The sequence below is a fragment of the Sciurus carolinensis genome, chromosome 3, assembly GCF_902686445.1.
Source record: "Sciurus carolinensis chromosome 3, mSciCar1.2, whole genome shotgun sequence".
Classification (NCBI taxonomy): domain Eukaryota; kingdom Metazoa; phylum Chordata; class Mammalia; order Rodentia; family Sciuridae; genus Sciurus; species Sciurus carolinensis.
Window position 1 is genome coordinate 148468128 of NC_062215.1, and position 20470 is coordinate 148488597.

At 40.0% G+C, this 20470-nt stretch overlaps 1 protein-coding gene and 1 pseudogene across 1 annotated transcript in view; both read left to right on the forward strand.

Moving 5' to 3' along the window:
- Positions 1-8971, forward strand: part of Casp10 (caspase 10) — a 70791-nt gene extending 61820 nt beyond the window's left edge. Inside the window, exon 11 of the transcript XR_007107867.1 lies at positions 8876-8971. The gene's annotated coding sequence lies outside the window, so the exon portion shown is untranslated. The remainder of the gene's footprint in view (positions 1-8875) is intronic.
- A 3113-nt stretch (positions 8972-12084) lies between these two features.
- Positions 12085-13014, forward strand: LOC124981090 (L-aminoadipate-semialdehyde dehydrogenase-phosphopantetheinyl transferase-like; annotated as a pseudogene).
- Positions 13015-20470: the final 7456 nt, after the last annotated feature.

Sequence of the window (20470 nt, forward strand, 5' to 3'; positions counted from 1 at the left end):
CTGTAACAATCTGGTCTTTGAATGGTTTTCTGAATTATTATACAATCTTGCTGTTGGGATTTGGTCTGTCACACATAAAATAAGTGAAAAAGAATCTATATGTACAGGAATGTATGAGATTACCTAATAAGTCTTAACAGGCAAAAACTAAGTTGGGTGCAAAAAGGTGCTCCCTGTCATGTTTGAGTATCTATAGAGGACAGCAAAGGAGGATTTAAAAAAAAAAATTTTTTTTTTCTTTTCAATCCAGTGCTAACAGTCTGAGTACTACTTCTCAATCTGGCCCCAGGCAGCTGCAAATCATCCTGCTATGGGTCAGGGACACCAGGCCTGAGATAAAGGAGTAAGAAGAAAATCCCAGGAAGGCTGCCTGGTCTATAGAGAAATGGGCAGAGAGGACCTGCTCTCTACCCTGCTTTCCACCCATTCTTTGTCCATGGGAATAAAATCAGTTTGAGAATAGGGCTCAGTTCACTGTTTCTGCAGATAAATGAAATCTATGTGAGCTATAGACCTCACTGATTTTCTTTCTTTCTGTGTTCTTGTTTCATGAGTTCAAAGAATGAAATCCACAGATGATTGCAAAAAATTATTTTTAAATGAGAGGAGAAAAGGTGGAACTCCCTATGATGTGAGGGGGAAACTGGCAGAAAGCTTTTCTACGTGAGAATACTAGTTCAGGGACTTGGGCTTCTGGATATAATTGATCAGAGTCCATGCTGAACAGACATTAAGAGCACTGGGGCTAATTGTTGGAATTGATGCTGTACGGATGTTGGGAAGTTACCAAGGTTGTTGGCTTGGCCTGTGACTTTCTATTTGGTTGTGTACTTTTGGTCCTTAAGTCTTAATTTTTTGTAACTTCCATTTGGGTCCACCACCATTTCCATTTCCATTTCCACCCCCATTCCTGCTACTCTGGGACAAAGGAGTGAACTGGAGTGCTTAACCTCATAGGATTTCCTTTACATTTGGAAAAAAAAAAAAAAAAAAAACTATATGGGGTCCATTACACTCATTGTCTGATGATTAACTAGTCTATCTTAATGGGGATAGAGGATGAAATCTGTCAATCAAAAGGAATGAAACAATGGGTGTAAGAAAACCCATGAAAACCATGCCAGACACGGGAAATCGCATAAGGGAGTTTATTAAGCAAACAGTGTCTCCCTGCAGGGTAAGAGAGAAAATGAGAGGAAAAGAGAGGACACACACGTGCTAGGGAGAAAGTGAGAAAGAGAGAGAAAGAAAGTGAGTAGGAGAGAGAAAACATGAGAAAAAGATGGAGAGGTAGTTACCCTTAAGCTGTTGAATTCTGCCAGGCTAACGGGATCAATAATGGAGAAGGATACTTGCAAGCTGACTGATGAACCAATAGCTAGCTAGGATGTTCACAGACTGACAAGTAGTTTGGAGGCGGGGAAAATGGCTGCAGCGGAAAGGGTGGGGAGAGCAGCTTTCAGACTGACAAGCTAAGTTGTGATGCAAAGGGCAGGGGAGCAGCTTTCAGACTGAAGCTAGGTTGTGATGCAACGGAAAGGACGGGGGAATAGCTTTGTATTACATTCCCCCGTTTCTGTTTTTATAAGAAAATCTTTTGTTCTCCAGTTCTTTCCCACCTTCTCTCTCCTTCCTGCCTAAGTGACTAGGGCTGGTTTTGCAGGTGAGATGTAAAAAGTCCATTCTCCCAGGAGCAGTCTTCATCTTCCAGAGGCAGATGGTTTTCATGGACTTCATTTCCTCTATTTGACTGATCCCCTATTTCTACACTAACTGCCTGTCCCCAGTTCTGGCTTCATTCACCCCTATAATTTTAGGAACTCCTTTACTGCTGTAGGGAAAGGGGGTGATGCCTGATCTGGCTTCTTCGAGCTGGAAGGGGGCAGCGTGGGGCAAGCAGTTTGGAGTTCCCTTTTTAGAAATTGGGTTAATCGAGGGGTCCATGGTAGAAGTCTGGTTGGGGAAGAGCAGGTTGTAAAGACATCTGAGGGTGAGTGCTTCTATGAGAGAAGAACAAAAAGACATGAGTACTGAAATGAGATTAATACAATATAAACGTTGCAGAATCTGGAGCATGCCAATGAATCCCTCACCAGGGGGTGGAAGAACTAAGAAGTTGTTCCCATAACAAGGCCTAACAAAGGCTGGAGAGCACAAGGCCTTTATTTGGGATCTTTAACATTGTCCAGGTTATCAGGAATGTAAACACAACATTTAACTCTTAATGTCATTGATGTCCCCAGAAAATATAGTTAAGTTACTTAATGTCATCTTATTTTTGTAAAATATCCCTTTATTGTTATAAACTGAGTTTAGTAGAGATCTCTATACTTCTGTTACTAGCAAACATAGATTAAGCCTACCTGTGTCTGTAGGCCTTAAACTGACTAAAACTTCTGACTCTGGCAGTTTCTCTTGATAGTTATCAGGCACATTTGCCTATGAATCTCTCTTTTGTAGTTTTTAGTCTTTATTCTAGTGGGCTAACACAAGTGTACATCTTAAGTTACATTTAACTATTATTTATTTTAAATGCCCAAGAATGACTATATTTTGGTTTTAACTGTTTTGCTTTGTGTCTAAGATCAAGTTGGTCAAAGTGATCTGTTCTTGTCTGTTAAAGAGTCAGCTGAGTTCCCACAGGGGTCACTAGTTCAGAACCTGAGAGCCTTAACTTTAGTGTCATCCGTTAGGCAGGGTCTCCTCAATGAGGTGGCTTCCCTTGAAAGCACCAGGGATGTCTCTCTTTTTTCCTTGACCCTCCTCTGCAGCAGGTGCACTTATTGGCTTTTCATCCTCTAGTGGCCTCTAAATCTCCCTGTTCGGGAGATCATGTGACCCAGAGTTTCAAATCTCCTTAGAGAAGTCCTCTTGTTCCCTGGACTCAGGCTGACTGAGGGCAAGACCCAAATACTGGTTTTTCTTGGCCTCTGTATTTAATCTCAATCTCTAAGTCTGATCTTAACCATCCAGCAAGCCAGTCTCACCAGTCATAAAGTAAGAGTACTGGGCTTTAACTTCAATGTCTATAACTTTACAGTTATTTACCCCCTTTTATCTAATTGGGATCTACATTATCTGTCCTATAGATGATGGCTTACTATTTATTTCAAGTTAATCTATGGTGTACTTCTGCAAAATATTAATCAGGCAATAGTTAGAGTTTATAAGGAAAATATAAAATCGAATCACCAACAGTAAAACATTCAGTTGTGCAATAACTATCTTGAATTTTGGCTGAGTTATTCATTATATCCCTGTTTGAGATCACAGTAATCTTTACAATAAACATCAAACTTTTGAATACAACTTTAAATGAGTTAAAGTCTGGCTTCCTTTGGAGCCATTCTAACGTGAAGCAGGGTTGTGAGGCAGAACCTTATCTCAGGTAAGGTGGGGCTTTTCCTGAAGCTAATTTTTCCTGTTTTGCCATGACCAGCATGACCAAATTCTCAAGTTCAGTGAGGGGCAAAGGAGTATTAGAAAATAAAGGTTTATAAACACAGATTTTGAAGATTAAACTGAGATCAGATAGAGCTCTGTTTTCTGATGGAAATGCAGATCTAAAGAGTTATGTCAGCAATCTTTATATATGTATGTAAGCATTATTCTTTGTTTTCAGGAAAGTTACAGAGACTAGAACAAAAAGGCTTGTATACCTGGAAAATATGAACACATTTAACATACAAAGAATAATGTTTAAGTATGTTACTCCATGGAATAACTTTGTAAATTAATCAAATGTCTCTAACAAACACATTTGAGTAATCCCATACATGCAACTTTAATTCACTCATCTTATTGTAAAAAAAAAAAAAAATCAGACAAGTGTAATAAAACAAGATATCAGACAAGTGTACAAACAGTTTTTGCCATCTCTTTCCTGTTGAAGAAAAGTCCTAGAAAAATTGATGTTAGACATTTTATAAACATAACATTTTATTAGTTTGACCACCTAGAGACTTATGAGTTAATTTTAAAGACATTTTACTTCTATTAGTTTACCCAATTTAAATTGAACCTTTTTTAATCATGTGAATTAAAAGTATTTGGATCCATTTTTTTTAATTTTAATTTTTATTCATGCATATATTTAACACAAAAGCAAAGGCCTTGTAATGTTTATCTCCATTGCAATGTAATAGAAGTTCAACAATAACTCTAGAGTTGGATAAAAAGAACTGATCAAAAATCATTAACCTAGGTATGTAGGATCAAAATTGTGAGCTCAAAAATATAGCATTTAAGAAAAACAAAAGTCCTAGAAGAAAAATGATAATGGCCATTAATTATAGCATGAGAAAATGAGAAAGAGAAGGGCAGAGAGAAGAGGTAAAAGGGAAGGGAGAGATAAAGTGTTCTGTGTGGCGGCCCAGGAGAAATTTAAAATGGATACTTTTTTCCTTGGGTTTGAGACTGGTCTCCCACTGAGCATTCTGGCTTCCTCCATTTACATTTCAATGTAAGCCTTGACTGAGATTTGAAAGGAGCTCACCTGTTCTAGCAGAAACTTCATGCCTAGGGCATTTTAACCCTTTTTCCTGGTTAGTAATCAATTCAAGTTTGGATGCAGAAAATTGTGAAACAATTTTGGATGCAGAAAATTGTGAAACAATCTCCCAGTACTTGTGGGGAATGGGGCTGCTATATCATACTCCTTACTGGGATATGCCACTGATGGTTGGACTGGTTACTCCCTCCACACCGGTGTATGTGGGACCTCGTGGCAGGAGGACTATGTGGGCTGGGCAGCGGAATGGAAGCAGAAACAGAACGGGGTAAAGGTGATGGAGAAGCAGGGGGAGACGGAGAAGCACGGACTGGAGGCGCCGGAGCCTGCAGGAAGAGCCAAGAAGCAAGAAAGAAGAGACTTGAAGATAAGGAATCCCTTTCCATCTGCCTGCTCATTCACGGAAGCTGTGTGCCATTACACAAATGAATTTTGATGGTTTTAAGTTGGGGGTCAGGGGAAGTGTTCCCAGGGTTGAATCTGCCAGAATGGAGGACCCAGAGCCCATGGTGGAGACTGATATAGCCAAGTCTGTGGCCAGGGCGTCCTGAGACCAGAGTAGTTGACTGGAGACGAGAAGGCAGCACATTGATTGTGTAGTCACACAAGTATCAATGTAGGGCCAGGCAAAAGCCAAGGAGGGTTGAGGACCTGACATCAGGATTTTCGAGTACGAGTGCAAGTGCAAGCGCGAGTGCGAGTGTGAGATGAGCCTCAACCCTGAGAGAGAATCTCCACCATAAAATCAGGAATCCATTCAGCAGATAAGACCGACTAAGGGGGCCAGCCGTCGTGGCTGGGGTACCCCCACCCCTCAGCCACCTTGAGGGGCCCGGATAAACCAGCCTAGGGGAACCCACCTAGAGGACTCACCAATCTGAAGTCCGGTGATGGATGCAGAGCAGAGCATCTGGGAAAAATGGAAGGTGAGGCTGTGTCTGGGGAGCACTGGGACATCAGATGGGTTTCCAGTTGCTTAAGAGACAGTGGAAGAGTCCATTCTGAGTCACAGCACCAATGTAAGAAAACCCACGAAAACCTCACCAGACTCGGGAAATCACATAAGGGAGTTTATTAAGCAAACAGAGTGTCTCCCTGCAGGGTAAGAGAGAAAATGAGAGGAAAAGAGAGGACAGGCACATGCTAGGGAGAAAGTGAGGAGAGAGAGAAAGAAAGTGAGTAGGAGGGAGAAAGCATGAGAAAAAGATGGAGGGGTAGCTACCATTAAGCTGTTGAATTCCGCCAGGCTAACAGGGGACCAATAACGGAGAAGGATACTTGCAAGCTGACTGATGAACCAATAGCTAGCTAGGATGTTCACAGACTGACAAGTAGTTTGGAGGCGGGGAAAATGGCTGCAGCGGAAAGGGTGGGGAGAGCAGCTTTTAGACTAACAAGCTAGGTTGTGATGCAACGGAAAGGACGGGGGGACAGCTTTGTATTACAATGGGTTCTAATATTATTAAATTATAACCTGGGGATAAAATAGTCCCCCTTTTTAAGATCTGCCCTATTTGGTAGGGGACATTTCTGGGAGCAACCCTGCCTGTTGCCCACAGAGCTAAAATACAAAGGTCTCCTTGAGTCTCCATGAAATCAAGCACCTGTATCTTGGCCTTGCTGACTTCTGAAGAGGGATGTCCCTAATAGTCTCTGTGTGGTCAATGTGACCTTCACTACACAGAGTGCCCTAGATACATAGGCATATAAAGGGAGACTCTCTGGGTACAATTGACAGTGGGGAACTCACTTAAAGTTGATGGTATTATAATGATGATAAGAGAGACTGGTCAAACAATAACCTGTGTTCAACCCCTTGATTGCAAACTGGAAGAAAAAAGATTTAAGGCACAGTTTTTTAAAAAATATACCAGATTACTTGATCCATTTCCTGGGATAAAATTTGTTATGTAAATTAAATGTAAATATAACATACTCACCCCGAAATCAACAACTTCATTTGCAAGTGCCTTCCAGGAAAAGAAAATAGAGCCTGTTCTACTGGAGGTCTACTAGAAGTGAGGAAGGCCTTTTAGGCCACAGGGACCCTGAGATAACCCTTGGTTATCTTAACCAAGATTTGTTTTAGGAGGAAATAACTTGCCCCAGGGAAAATAATAATAATAATAATAACCCTTAAGAGGAGGCATTCATTCTGTTCTGGACAATTGTTTAAATTGTACAATGAGTCAGCTTTGCCAGATATCCTACTCTGCCTCTTCTGCCTGTTAAAAAAACCTCACACTGATGAGTGCCAATTTGTGCAAGACTTGAGAGCTATAAAATATTAAAGTGTGATGCCCATTGCTTTTAGGATTTTTCTTTGTTAGAGAAACAGATGACTTAAGATCTTGACCAGGCTTGATTTTCATGAATAACCTAAATGTTTGTGGCTAGAAATATGTATACATCTGAAACTAAATATGCTTGTCTGAGTCTTATCTAAATGTTTTGTAAAAGTTTATAAAATGAAAGTTCATTTCAGTTTAAGCAATAAGTGCTGTCTTTTATACATTACATCTGGTATAAAAGGGCAACACTGCCATTTAAAAAACTGACTTTTATCTGTCTGCTTTGACTTAGTCTAATTTGATTATTAACACTGTTTCCTAAATGTATAAGAGATTTAAGGCTATCCTTGATTTTTGCTAGCACTGCTAAACTCTGCAAATGTGTAAATGTCTGTGGATTCTGAAATTTTCTGTAAAAATTAAACCTAGTTAACATAAAGACATCTGTGTCATGGTGACACTATTAGTTTTTTGTAAATTAAGTATACTCATGTTCTTCTAGTATATAAATTTTAAAATATTAAGCTTGGAAGAGCACTTTACCAAGCTGGTGTTCTCCAAACTAAAGTTGTCTGAACTGGTAATTTTAAATCTTATAGAAATAGTAAATTAAATTGGAAATTTATATTATTTAAAGTTCTGTAACTGGACCTTTTATCGATAAGATGTATGTAAAATTTTATGTTATTTTTTACACTAGGGTAGAAATTTAAATGTATTTTTAAAAGATAATGAGAGCCTGATATGTTTCAGGTGGATATTGTAAAACATGAAAACATTTTGCCACTTTTCTCACTACAAAAAAAGAGTTAAAAGCTCTCTTAGCTTTTCTTTGATTCATGTTTCATATATAATGTTGTATTGTTATTTGTGAAGAGCCCCTCCTTACCTGAGATGAAGTTCTGCTTCTCATCTTACTCCACGTTAGAATGGCTCCAAAATAGGCTTAACTTCAGCTCATTTAAAGTGTTCAAAAGATTGATTTTTGTTGTAAAGATTACTGTGATCTCAAAATAAACAGGAGATATAATATAATTAAGGTTTGGGATTATAAAAGTTATGTTTCTTGGACTATAGCTATTATACAAATTGAATGTGTTTTTGCTATTGTTAATTTCATTTTGTATCTTCCTTGCAAATTTTAACAGTTATCTGCTAGTGCCTTACAGAAGTGTAACTTCTAATACAACAACCTGAGTTAATTTGAGATAACAGGCCATCATTTGCAGTGGACACATAGGATGTAAGGCTATCTTCCAGAACTAACACAAATCCCAATTAAATAGAAGGGGTAAATAACTGTAAAATTATAGATATTGAAGTTATAACCTGGTATTCTGCTTTTAAGACTGGTGAAACTGGCTTGCTGGATGTTTAAAACCAAAAATTTGGAGACCAAAGTCAAGGAAATAAAAAGGGCCAAGGAAAAAGCAGCCAATATTTGGCCCTTGCCCTCTAAGGTCAGTGAGTACCCAGAGAATGACAGGAGGGACCCCTCTAAGGGCTCTGAAACTCCAGTGAGTCACCTGATCTGCCAGTCAGGGAGACCTAGAGGACCCTAGAGAACAGAAAGCCAACTGGTGGTGTATGTTCTACAAATAGGGTCATTGGATACTTCCCAGAGAAGCCACATGTGGTCATCAAGACCTAACCCATCCTGGCACATAGCACCACTGGTAGAGGAAAGGTAAAGGAGCCAGGAAGCTTTGCATACATCCCCAAGAGTGATCTCTGAGGAATTTCAGCTGACTCTTAAGAATAGATAGAACAAAGTCAATTTTGATCAGCTTGGTCTTAAACAACTAGCAGGCGAGTATAGCCTCAGTACAGTCCTACATGGACAACTAAAAGGAAAAACAATATTTTTTTAATACAACTTAAAACATACACTTGTGATAGCCCTACCAAAAGTAAGGAAAGCTAGAGGCTATAAAGAAAGGGTTCTTATTGGAAATGCCTAATAACTAACAAAGGACTCTACAGATACAAGTTTGTCCTGTGTTTCAGAAACTGGCTGAAATACTAATTGTTTACCAAAAAAGAGTAAAGCTTTATTTTTTGTTTATTGTCCTAGTATGAACCTTGCCCTACGCATACCTTCTGCAGTCACCTGCCAACTGCCACCCTGGACCTCTGGACTACCATGATGCAGAAAACCCCTAACTGTTGATATTCCACCTGACAGGAAACTAGGTCTTTGAGTCACTTCCCTTCAGCATCACCCTCTCTCAGCAGGAATCAGCTTGGAAATGTCATCGCCCATTTTTCCATAGAAATGGAATGTAGAAATTGACAGGGGGAAATGTAACAATGGCCCACTTCACCTTTTGAACATAGTTCTGAGGTTTATTTTTAAAAGGGACAAGTTTTCCTTTTCCTGTTCTCCCTTTCCCCCTTCCTAACCTGGGGGCAGGGAACAAGATTACTTTGAGTTATCTGTGCTCCACAGGAAGGAGAGATCTGCCAGGGGATCTAGGAAGTGAATATCTCCCCAATGAACAAGTGAATGTTAACACACATCAGGGCCCCTGGGACACACTGTCAGGGCACAGCTGGAATATGGTCTTTGAAGAGCTTCTTTAAAATCCCCTTGTTCCTCCTGAGGGGCAGAATCAGAGCCTTTGGGACAGGAGTCCCCTGTGTTTCTCCTTTGCTAGCAAAGCAATAAAACTTTTTCCTTTTTCTCAAAACCATATCCTCCTTATTGAATTGGCATTGGGGACAAGGACTGAGCTTTCAGCAACGATAGGAGTGGGTAGAAATATACAAGAACCAGGAAAACAAACTCCTTCCTCTGCCAGGCCCTGCACTGTCCCTTCAGCACCCTCTATTGACATTGAATAAAATTGCGCCAGCTGGCAAAGAAATTTTCACCCAGTTAGAACTGTTGTCACCAAACAGTGGTGGATTTGCACAGCATACTACAGTGACACAGTCATATCAATGTTTATAGCAGCTCAATTCACAATAGCTAAGCTATGGGGCTAACCTAGGTGCCCTTCAACATAAGAATGGATAAAGAAAATGTGGCATATATGCACAATGGAGTATTACTCAGTCTTGAAACTAACCCACAGTAGTGGGGGGGAGGATAGAAGTTCAATAGATTAGACAAAGAGAATGAGGGGAATGGAGGGAGGATAGGAAAAGGAAAGATGGTGGAATTAATATGACATAACTTTCCTACATATATATATATGAATACCCCATATTAACAGTTAATCTCACCATAGTGTACATTCATAAGAATGGAATCCTGGGCTGGGGAGATAGCTCAGTCGGTAGAGTGCTTGCCTTGCAAGCACAAAGCCCTGGGTTCTATCCCCAGCACGACAAAAAAAAAAAAAAAAAAAGAATGAAATCCTAATTCAAATGAGATATATACAAGCATGTTCCATGCTTATTTAATTATATCAAAATGGATTCTATAGTCATGTATAACTAAAAAGAACCGATAAATAAAAGAGTAGAGCCGGGCACTCCCAGCAACCTGGGAGGCTAAGGCAGGAGGATCACAAGTTCAAAGTCAGCCTCAGCAACTTAGTGAGGCCCTAAGCAACTCAGCAAGACCCTGTCTCTAAAAAAACATAAAAAAGGACTGGGGATGTGACTCGGTGGTTAAGTGCCCCTGTGTTCAATTCCTGGTACCAAAAAAAAAAAAGTGATTTGCAGCTGAGAAGCAATACATTGATTGATATTAGCAAAGAATACTGACCCTGCTTATAAAAATAAAATGATGTGTGTGATATGATGTATATTGTCGGGGGCTATGCCATGCGGACTCACCAAGATGGCGCCTGGCAGCCAGCCAGAAGTTGCTTTGGTCACATTGGCAGTGAGGAGGTTGATTAACATAAGCACACCCAGGTGATTTATCATTGGCCGTATTCAATTAAGTCCACGCACACAACGTGTACACAAGTGTTCCCAAGTGCTCCTGATCATGCCTGCTCGTTTTGACCTTTGCCATGATTGGGCAGCTAGCGACTCACCTAATCTTCGCATAATTGGCGTCAGCCCTACCCTTCACCTCCTGGAGGGGATATAAGCCAGCTCTCCTCGAGTGCCGGGGTTCGGAGTTTGAGTTCGAGGTTGGAGGTTCCAGGTTTGAGAGCCAGGGTTCCCGGGTTTCCTGATTCAACAATAAACCGTTCTGAATTCAAGAGTCTCACTACTCGTTTGTCCCCCGCGCCAAATCGTCGCCAAATCGACGGCGTCAGCATATATATATTTTGACAGTATTTGTTCATACTTATTGTGTATTTACTGTGCACGCCAGGAGCCCTTTTAAGTATTTTGTATACATTAACCCATTTGATTCTCATATTAACTCTCAAATGCAGGAATTACTATTACCCCTACGAATGAGGACACAAAAGCACTGAGACAATAAGTAATTTGCCTAAGGTCACATGACTAGTAGTGGCAGAGTGAGAGTTATTAGTTTCTGATAAAACTAGGAAAAAGTCTGAAAGAATCAAAATGTTAACAGTTGTCACTGTCAAGGAGGCACTGAAAAGGTTATGGCCAGGTTTTCACTTTTTAAAAAAATCAGTACTTTAAATATGGTTACATCAACTACTGCTTTTTCTTTTATGTTTGTATGTGGCAGGTTTGGGGAGTATTTTTTCAAAGGATAAACTGAAATAATTAATGAATGACAACACACAATGCCCAGCAGGGAAAAACAAGTGCCTGGAAAGTGATGGAGATTGTGAGCACTCTCTGGGGACAGGGAAGGAGAAGGGACATGGTGAAGCAAAACTTTGGAGGAAGCTGAGTCACATCCCTGAGCTCTTGGATTCTGGGTCACATTGTGTCTGGGCTGGTCTGAAGGTTGGTTTTGTACTATCCTGCTGCTTGCTCCTTGTCCCTGATGCCAATTCAATAACGAGAACACGGTTTTGGGAAAAAGGAAAAGGGAATTTTATTGCTTTGCCAGCAAAGGAGAAATACAGGGGACTCCTGTCCCAAAGGCTGTGATTGCCCTTCAGCAGGAACAGGGGGATTTTAAAGAAGCTCTTCAAAGGCCATATTCCAGCTGTGCCCTGACAGGGTGTCCCAGGGGCCCTGATGCGCGTTAACATTGGCACTGGGGAGATATTCACTTCCTAGATCCTCTGGCAGATCTCTCCTTCCTGTGGAGCACAGATAACTCAAAGTAATCTGGTTCCCTGCCCCTAGGTTAGGGAGGGGGAGCAGAAGAGGAAAAGGGAAACTTGTTGCTTTTAAAAATAAGCCTCGGATCAGGCCCAAGGCCGCGGTGAGGTCCGTGTTCAGTGTATGGTTTTCCCCGCCAAAGGGTTCTGCTTGGTGCCATCCACAGAGGGTGTGCCTTGGGCCTTTTCCTGTGGCACTTGGCTGCCAAGTCGTGCAGAATGGCTGCAGGCGGTACGATGGATCCAGTCCGAGGAGAAGGAGCGCTTTGGCCAGTTGTCTTTGCTCGGGACGCTAAGGCAGCCATGGCTGGTCGTCTGATGATAAGGAAATTAGTTGCAGAGAAATTGAATATTCCTTGGAATCATATCCATTTGCAAAGAAAGGCAAAAGGAAAACCAGTTCTTGCAAAGGACTCATTGAATCCTTACCCTAATTTCAACTTTAACATCTCTCATCAAGGAGACTATGCAGTGCTTGCTGCTGAACCTGAGCTACAAGTTGGAATTGATATATAATGAAGACTAGTTTCCAGGCTGTGGTTCAATTCCAGAGTTCTTTCATATTATGAAAAGGAAGTTTACCAACAAAGAATGGGAAAAAATCAGAAGCTTTAAGGATGAATGGACTCAGCTGGATATGTTTTATAGGAATTGGGCACTGAAGGAAAGCTTCATAAAGGCTATTGGTGTTGGACTGGGATTTAAATTGCAACGGCTTGAATTTGATATATCTCCATTAAACTTGGATATAGGCGAAGTTTATAAAGAAACACGCTTGTTCCTGGATGGAGAGGAAGAAAAAGAATGGACGTTCTAGGAAAGCAAAATAGACAAACACCAATTTGTTGCAGTAGCTCTTAGGAAACCCAATGGATCTAGGCATGAGGATGTTCCATCCCAGGATCATTCTATACCAACGCAGAGGCAGTTTACTATTCTCACCTTTAATGATTTAATATCATCTGCTGTTCCCATGACACCTGAAGATCCTTCATTTTGGGACTGTTTTTGCTTCACAGAAAAAATTCCAATCCGAAATGGCACAAAGTCATGATATGATTCCCTGCATAATGAAGGGAATTAAAAATTATAATCTTCCATATTTACAGAAAAAAAAATCAATGCTTGATGGTATCAAATTTTATTTCACAAAACTTCTTTTTTTAAACTGAAAACTTTTACTATTAAAAAAGCAAACTTCTGGTACAATACATTTACCTCTTCCTGTCTAAAATTGCATTGAATAGATAGAAACAGAAAAAGGTTGGCAGAATTTTACATGCTCATTTTAGAAAAATATGGTAAGTGCAGATATGGAAAAAGGAAACATTTGGATCTCATCTTTCAGAGGTGAACTACTTTTTAAACCCTGAGTTATCTTTCCAGACTTTTTTCTTCATCATTGAATCCATGTTAACTTTTTTTTTTAAATGGGAACATACCGTTTTGTAAATTTTCAAAATTGTCTATTGTTCATAATACCTCTGTTACATAAACTTTTAGTGGTTCTAAAGTATTCCCCTCTATGACTAGTATCTGTTCAAATGCTTTTGACTAGAGGCAACATTGTCCAAATGTAATTGACTTAAGTAACCAATGATATTTATTATATAACATACATTCAGAGGTGTCATTAAAGACTTTTTTTTGGGGGGGGCTCAATTTATTGATTTTGCCTTAGGCTCATCCCATTACCCAGCATAATGTTATAACTTCCAGTTTTATATTTTCTAAATTGCATCTATAAGGCAGGAAAGACCATTTTTCCTATAACACTATTTTATCAGTGCAGAAGATTTCTGCTGGTAGCCTTCAGGTTATTTCCCCTTATTTTCCATCAACTCAGATCTGGTCATAGAGAAAGCTAGAGTCAGACATTTTTTTTTCACCTCTATTAGAGGTAGACTCTGTTGGAAAGGAAAAAGCTACAAAAGGTTTGGGATTATGACATTGAGGTGACGCCCACTGCCTGGCATAAGAAAGATGTGCCATAAGATACTTCTTTTCTTCTGTGTTTGGAATTTTGATTGTCTGTATTATATGTTACTGTAAGTGGTGCAGTGAATGTCCTAGTACATTTTGAGGCACATGCTTGATTATGTCCTTAAGAAAGTTTTTAGAACTGGAGTGACTGATTGAAAGGGCTTACTTTTAGACCTCTGATAAGTATTAACATGTTATTCTTCAAAAAGGCTGTCCAATTTACACTTCCTTTTAGTAGTGTATGTGTGACCATGCTTATCTGTATACTCCCTGGTCAACCATAGGTATTATCTTTTTTCCCCCCTGTATTTAATCTTTGTCAGTATAACTGAAGAATGATGTGTCATTTTTTAAAATTTGTATTTCTTTCATTACAAATGAGGTTGATAAAAAACATTACTGGTTACTTGTATTCCTTCTTTATGATCCTCTTTTTTATTGTCTTTATCTGTGTTTATTTTAGTAAATAGGACTTAATTTAAAATGTGAACATAATATATTAAGATGCCAAGACCATCATATTGATGACAGAATCTATTATAGGTGTGTAGTGCACGTCTTGGGAAGTTTGTCTTGTTATTGTTAAATATCAAGAAATAATTTCATTGTTTCTACTACTAACATTTAAAGTCATGTGTAAGCTGTATAAAAATAGGTACTTTTGTTAATTAAAAATCTTGGAATGTTTTATAATTTTTTATTTTATTAAGCATGCTCAGTTACTCCAAGCATACTAAGTAATGTGTTTTAAAAAGATCAAGTAGCATTTATAATACAGAAAGTATTGTTATCGCTAGCATGAGTGTAATGGTGATATGAAAAACCATTTGTCTTGTCATTATGATAATAAAATGATTAATAGTTGTTATGGGAAAAAAATAAGCCTCAGAGCTATGTTCAAAGACTGAAGTGGACCACTGTTACACTTCCTCCCTTCCTTCTCTCCCAGTGTCTCAACAGCTTCGGGATGAAAGTGACCAGTGGCTGCCTGAGGGGACTGGGGGAGCCAGGGAATTCGCACTTGCTCGCTGTATGATTATATAGGAAGCAGCACATATATTGCTTTTCTCACTCCCCATAGCAAACTTCCCAAGTAGTTATTTCCACAAAGACTGTTTCTGTGAAGCAAAGAAAGTGTCCCATTAATAATCAAGTGAGAAGTAGAAGAAGGATTTAAATCCAGATCTGTCTGATACTCAAGTCCAGGTTCATCCCACCATGTCAAGTTGCTTTCCAGATAGTAAAAGTCCAGGCCAGCTGGTTTCCCCAGCTGCCTGCATCTGGGAGGCTGAGCCTGGTGGCTGACCAGCACCCTTAGTTTCTTTCTCAGAGGCTGTGGGCTATGGGTCAAGATGTTGGTAGAGGGTGAGCCAAGCCAGAGGTGTTGACTCTGGCTTCCCCTCACCAGCATCTCTCCTTCCTTCTGGGAACACCCCCTGGGGTCATTCACTTTCCAGCTGTTGGGGATTGGGTCTCTGCAGCTTGATTGCTAAACCTGGCCACTTAGAGTTCATGAATATTGAGGTGAGCCTGGAATTTCCAGAAGAGGTTTAGGAAGAAGTTGTGGACACTACTACTGTGCTCTATCTTGGCACCAGTGGATGATTCAGCTATGGAAGTATAGACTGTTTCCAGAAAGTTCTAGACAAAGCCTTGGTCAGAGATCAGTGATTTTAGAAAAGTATAAAGGAGTGCTTTTGTATCTGAGTTTCACTGAACATCTGCTTTTTAAATCTGGGAAAATTAGGAAGAGACAAATAGAGCAGACTATGAACCATTTGGCAGGAAGTCAGTTTTTTCTTCTTGGCCAAAAAGAGTGGTGTTTTCAGATTCTCCAGGTTGCAAAAGAGGAGGAGACAATAGCGTTTGTTCGTCAGTTAAAGTCCACCTTCCAGTCCTCTTTGAGTTTTAATGTTTAAAGCTGTCTCTTTTGATATTTAATTCCACATTTTACATAACATGCTTATACTTCTCTTGTTTAATTTCAGGTCATTTAGGTCAATATCATTAATTGTGTTGCTCAAATCTTCTACCACTGCACTACTTTTCTGTCTATCTGATAAGTTACTAAGAGAGGCACACAAATATCTCACAGCAGGATTGCAGATAGCTTATTTCTCATTTTGAAGCCAGAACTGGGGACAGAGAGTTAGCATAGAAATAGGGGATGGGGTCAAATCAAGGAAATAGAAGCCATGGACGTCATAAAAGCCATCAGATTCTGGGAAGTTGGAGACCACCCCTGGGAGAGATTGGAATGTCAGTGTCTCCAGAGCCCTTTTGGTCACCAAGGTTACCTGCCTAACTGCCCCTCCCAAAAAACTGTAGGCAGGGAGTTGCTAATTAATGCCCCCTGGGCCCCTACCTGCCTGAATTCTCCCTGTGGCCCTTCCCCCTGCCATCTCCTTCTCACCTTCTTTGCTATGCCACTGGCATCTCCTGGGCCTAGTCACATAGGCAGGAAGGAGAGAGATAAGGGGGGAGAGAACTGAAGAACAAAAGAGACCCTAACCTATAAAAGATGTAGGGCGTGCTCACTTCTTGGGACTCTAGAACATCAGTCATGACCCCTCTTCTCTCTCCTGGGAGAAGTCTGTACTGTTACTACTTTTAAATAAAATCTGCTTAATATATGCTTGCCTTGGCAAGCTTCTCTGATGTTATACTTCAATACCCGAGGAAGCAGAACTTGTCGCCGGTTAATGGCTGTATCAGATTTGGAGGTCCCACCAAGATCTACACCAAAGTAAGCTTCTCTCCATGCACCCCACATCTGTTTAAGGTACATCTTTCTGTTTCTTTCTTTCTGGAGGGCAAAATGGGCACCGTTGGCTACTTAAATGCAGTTAGTGCAGCCGCCATCCTTCAAGACTTGGGTGAAAGGTTTCCTGGCCCAGACAGTTCCCAATCAAATGCAGACCAGTCATGTTGGAATCTGCTGAAGACATTTCCTACTTTTCTGTCCAGGTCTGGAGCACAATTGTCATCTGTCAGTATACAGTGACCCTAGTCCTGATCTACCTTGGATACATGGAGGTGGATGAAGGGTTGGAACAACTGCGGGGTTCTCTGGCCCAGGCTACTCTTGGGCAGATCCCAAAGGTTCCTTCTCTGGAATCCCCTCCCAACTGCCCTAAGGGGTATCTAGGGTGATGGGTTGACAAATGGCACTGAGGAAAAGTACCAATTACCTTTGCCTCCTTATGGGCCATATAACACACTCCCACATCCTAAATGCTCCCCTTCCCTTACTAATCAGACATTAGGAATTCAGATTGTAAGATTAAAAGAAAGACCTGAATAAGAGAAATGCAAATCAAAACTACCCTAAGATTCCATCTCACCCCAATTAGAATGGCGATTATCAAGAACACAAGCAACAATAGGTGTTGGAGAGGATGTGGGGAAAAAGGTACACTCATACATTGCTGGTGGGGCTGCAAATTAGTGCAGCCACTCTGGAAAGCATTGTGGAGATTCCTTAGAAAACTTGGAATGGAACCACCATTTGACCCAGCTATCCCACTCCTCCGCCTATACCCAAAGGACTTAAAATCAGCGTAATATAGAGATACAGCCACAACAATGTTCATAGCTGCTCAATTCACAATAGCCAGATTGTGGAACCAACCTAGATGTCCCTCAATTGATGAATGGATAAAGAAACTGCGATATATATATATATATATAACATGGAATATCACTCAGCCATAAAGAATAATAAAATTATGGCATTTGCAGGCAAATGGATGAACTTGGAGAATATCATGCTAAGTGAGATAAGCCAATCTCAAAAAAACCAAAGGACAGATGATTTCACTGATAAGCGGATGACAACACATATAGGGGGTGGGAAGGGGGCAGGAATGAAGGAGGGACTGTATAGAGGAATGAGAGGGGTGGGAGGGGTGGGGGGGAAAGGAGAAACAATGTATCAAAAACTATTACCCTATGTAAATGTATGATTACACAAATGGTATGCCTCTACTTCATGTACAAACAGAGAAACAAGATGTATCCCATTTGTTTACAATAAAAATGAATTTAAAAAAAAAAAAGAAAGACCTGGCATGATTAGTAAGAAAAAATGCCCAGGTTCCCTTTGTTCACGTAGTTAGCCTTCACTAGTCTATCTAGAATCTCCCCATTACTGTTTCTGTGCTTAAATGTGCTCACTGTGTTCTCCTTAAGCTGCACGAGGAGGCATTGCCCTCCAAGAAAAGGGCATTATACATCTAACAACCAATAGATGTCCCCTTACCCTCCAGGGATTCCTTTAAGTCTACAAGACAAAAAAAATAGGCAAAAATGCACAATTTTTACTTTTGTCATTTTTTTTCGTAATTAGGAATTTATAGTGGCAGGGAGGAAAGTAGTAATGCCCAAGTCTGAATCCTCCAAGGGTCTCTAGCACAGGGCAAACTGGGACCCTAGTACTTTGCCAAAGAAGGCCAGAAATAACTTTGGCAAAGCCAGGTAATGAGAGATGGGTTTTTCTGGACTGTAAGGAAGCTCAAAGTTAGGGAGACATCCCTAATACTACTTCTAACTCAGAAGTATTGCCAGGTTCACCGCTAGCCTGCATGCTGCAAAATTACAAATGATCAAGAAAAGTACCTTTCATATGTTACCAGGATTGATGTCAATAATCTCTACCATGAGAGGAGAAAGCCTTGAGGAATCACATAGTGAGGGAGAAAAATTAAAGTGGACGCCCCCAACTTAAGAGAGATGAAAATAAATTTAGGGAGGTTTTTGGAGGAGCCAAATAAATATATTGAAATATTTCAAAACTTATTCCAGGTATTTGACTTCACCTGGAAGAATTATGCTATTATTTAACCATCTAGATCCCAGAAACCATCCTAACTGGGATTCGAATATTGAGCAGGATGACTAGAAAACTATTATATGAGGCCTTCAGGAAAGTCCTGCTATTTTCATGAAGAGACTCAGGAAGGCAATAAAATGTACCACCCTGAATCCTGAATCCATAGAGGGTCACCTACTTTTAAAAAATTAATTTATCTTTCAGTCAGCCCCAACCATTTAGAGAAAATTACAAAATTGGCATATGGCCCTGATCGATCCTTAGATGATCTCCTCCAGCTTGCATCTTTCATTTTTTATAATAGAGATCAAAAGGAAAAGAAAGGGAACATAAAGACAAGAAAAAGATCTTATTAAAGATCATTCAAAATCTCAGATGACAGAAACATTTAATGTCTTACAACAGCTCATGCAATTCACCCATTTTAGGAGTTAAAAAGCAAACTGCCTAATCCAAAACCTTAGAATAATTTAATGAAGCAGTAATTTCCCCCACCCCCACCCTGTACTTCTTACTCTGTTACCTGAAATTCCAGCAGCTGCTTGGCTTGCTATGTTAGTTTTGAAAGATGCTTTTTTCTGTATACCCTAGACTCTCAATCACAATATCTGTTTGCCTTTGAGGAACCAGATAGTGGATCTCAACTAACCTGGACAATGTTGCCTCAAGGATTTGGAGATAGCCCTCACCTGTTTCGGACAAACCCTAGCTAAGGGCTTAGCAAAATTCAGAGATAAAACATCTAATTGTTCTCCAATATGTAGATGACATCTTTTATGTGCCTCCACTCAGGAGGAATATCAAAAGGCCATTACAGAGCTCCTAAACTTCTTAACTGAGGGGGATTATAAGATCTCAAAGAAGAAAGCTCAATTATGCCATTAACAGATTCTATACTTAGTATTGCAACTGTCTCAAGGAACCCACAAGCTAGGACAGGAAAATAACCACCATAGGACAACATTGTCTCCCCCAAAAATATAAAAAGGGACCTTACTTCAAGCCCCTGTACTCAGCTTACCTATGGAGCAAGATTTAACCTGTTTGTCACTGAGAGGAAAACTATCCTAAAAATATTCACCCCAAAATACTAGATAGGCAGCTATGGACAAACCAGGTCAATAGCCAATGGCATATCTCAGTAAGGAACTTAACATAGTAGCTTCATTCTCAAAAGTAATAGAAAATAAGGTCTCATAATTTTCTCTGACATCCAAACCTGTTCTGATAGATAGAAATGATTAAAGTGCCCGAGGCATCAATTTCTGCTGGAACCAGTTATCTCTCAGCTCCTTTCAGATCTCAGTCAAGGCTTACATTGGAATGTAAACAAAAGAAGCCTGAAGGCTCAGTAGGAGACCAATATCAGACCCAAGGGAAAAAAAGGGGGGAAAGAGTCTTTTACCTGAACTCCAGCAAAAGTAAACTTTATGGTGCTTTACTAAAATAATTAATGATTGTGTCATTTTTCCAGGACTCTTGTTTTTTTTTTTCTTTAATTCTATATTTTTTGAGTTCAAGACTTTTTTGATCATTCCTATTTTAATATTCAACTAGAGTTTTTCAACATCGGTTACATTGCAATGGAGATTCACCTATAAAAATCTACAAGGCCTTTCTTTGCTTTTGTGTTATGTGTATATTGTGTTGTCTATGTTTGTGCATCCAAATGTAATGTACATGATATCAAAATTGA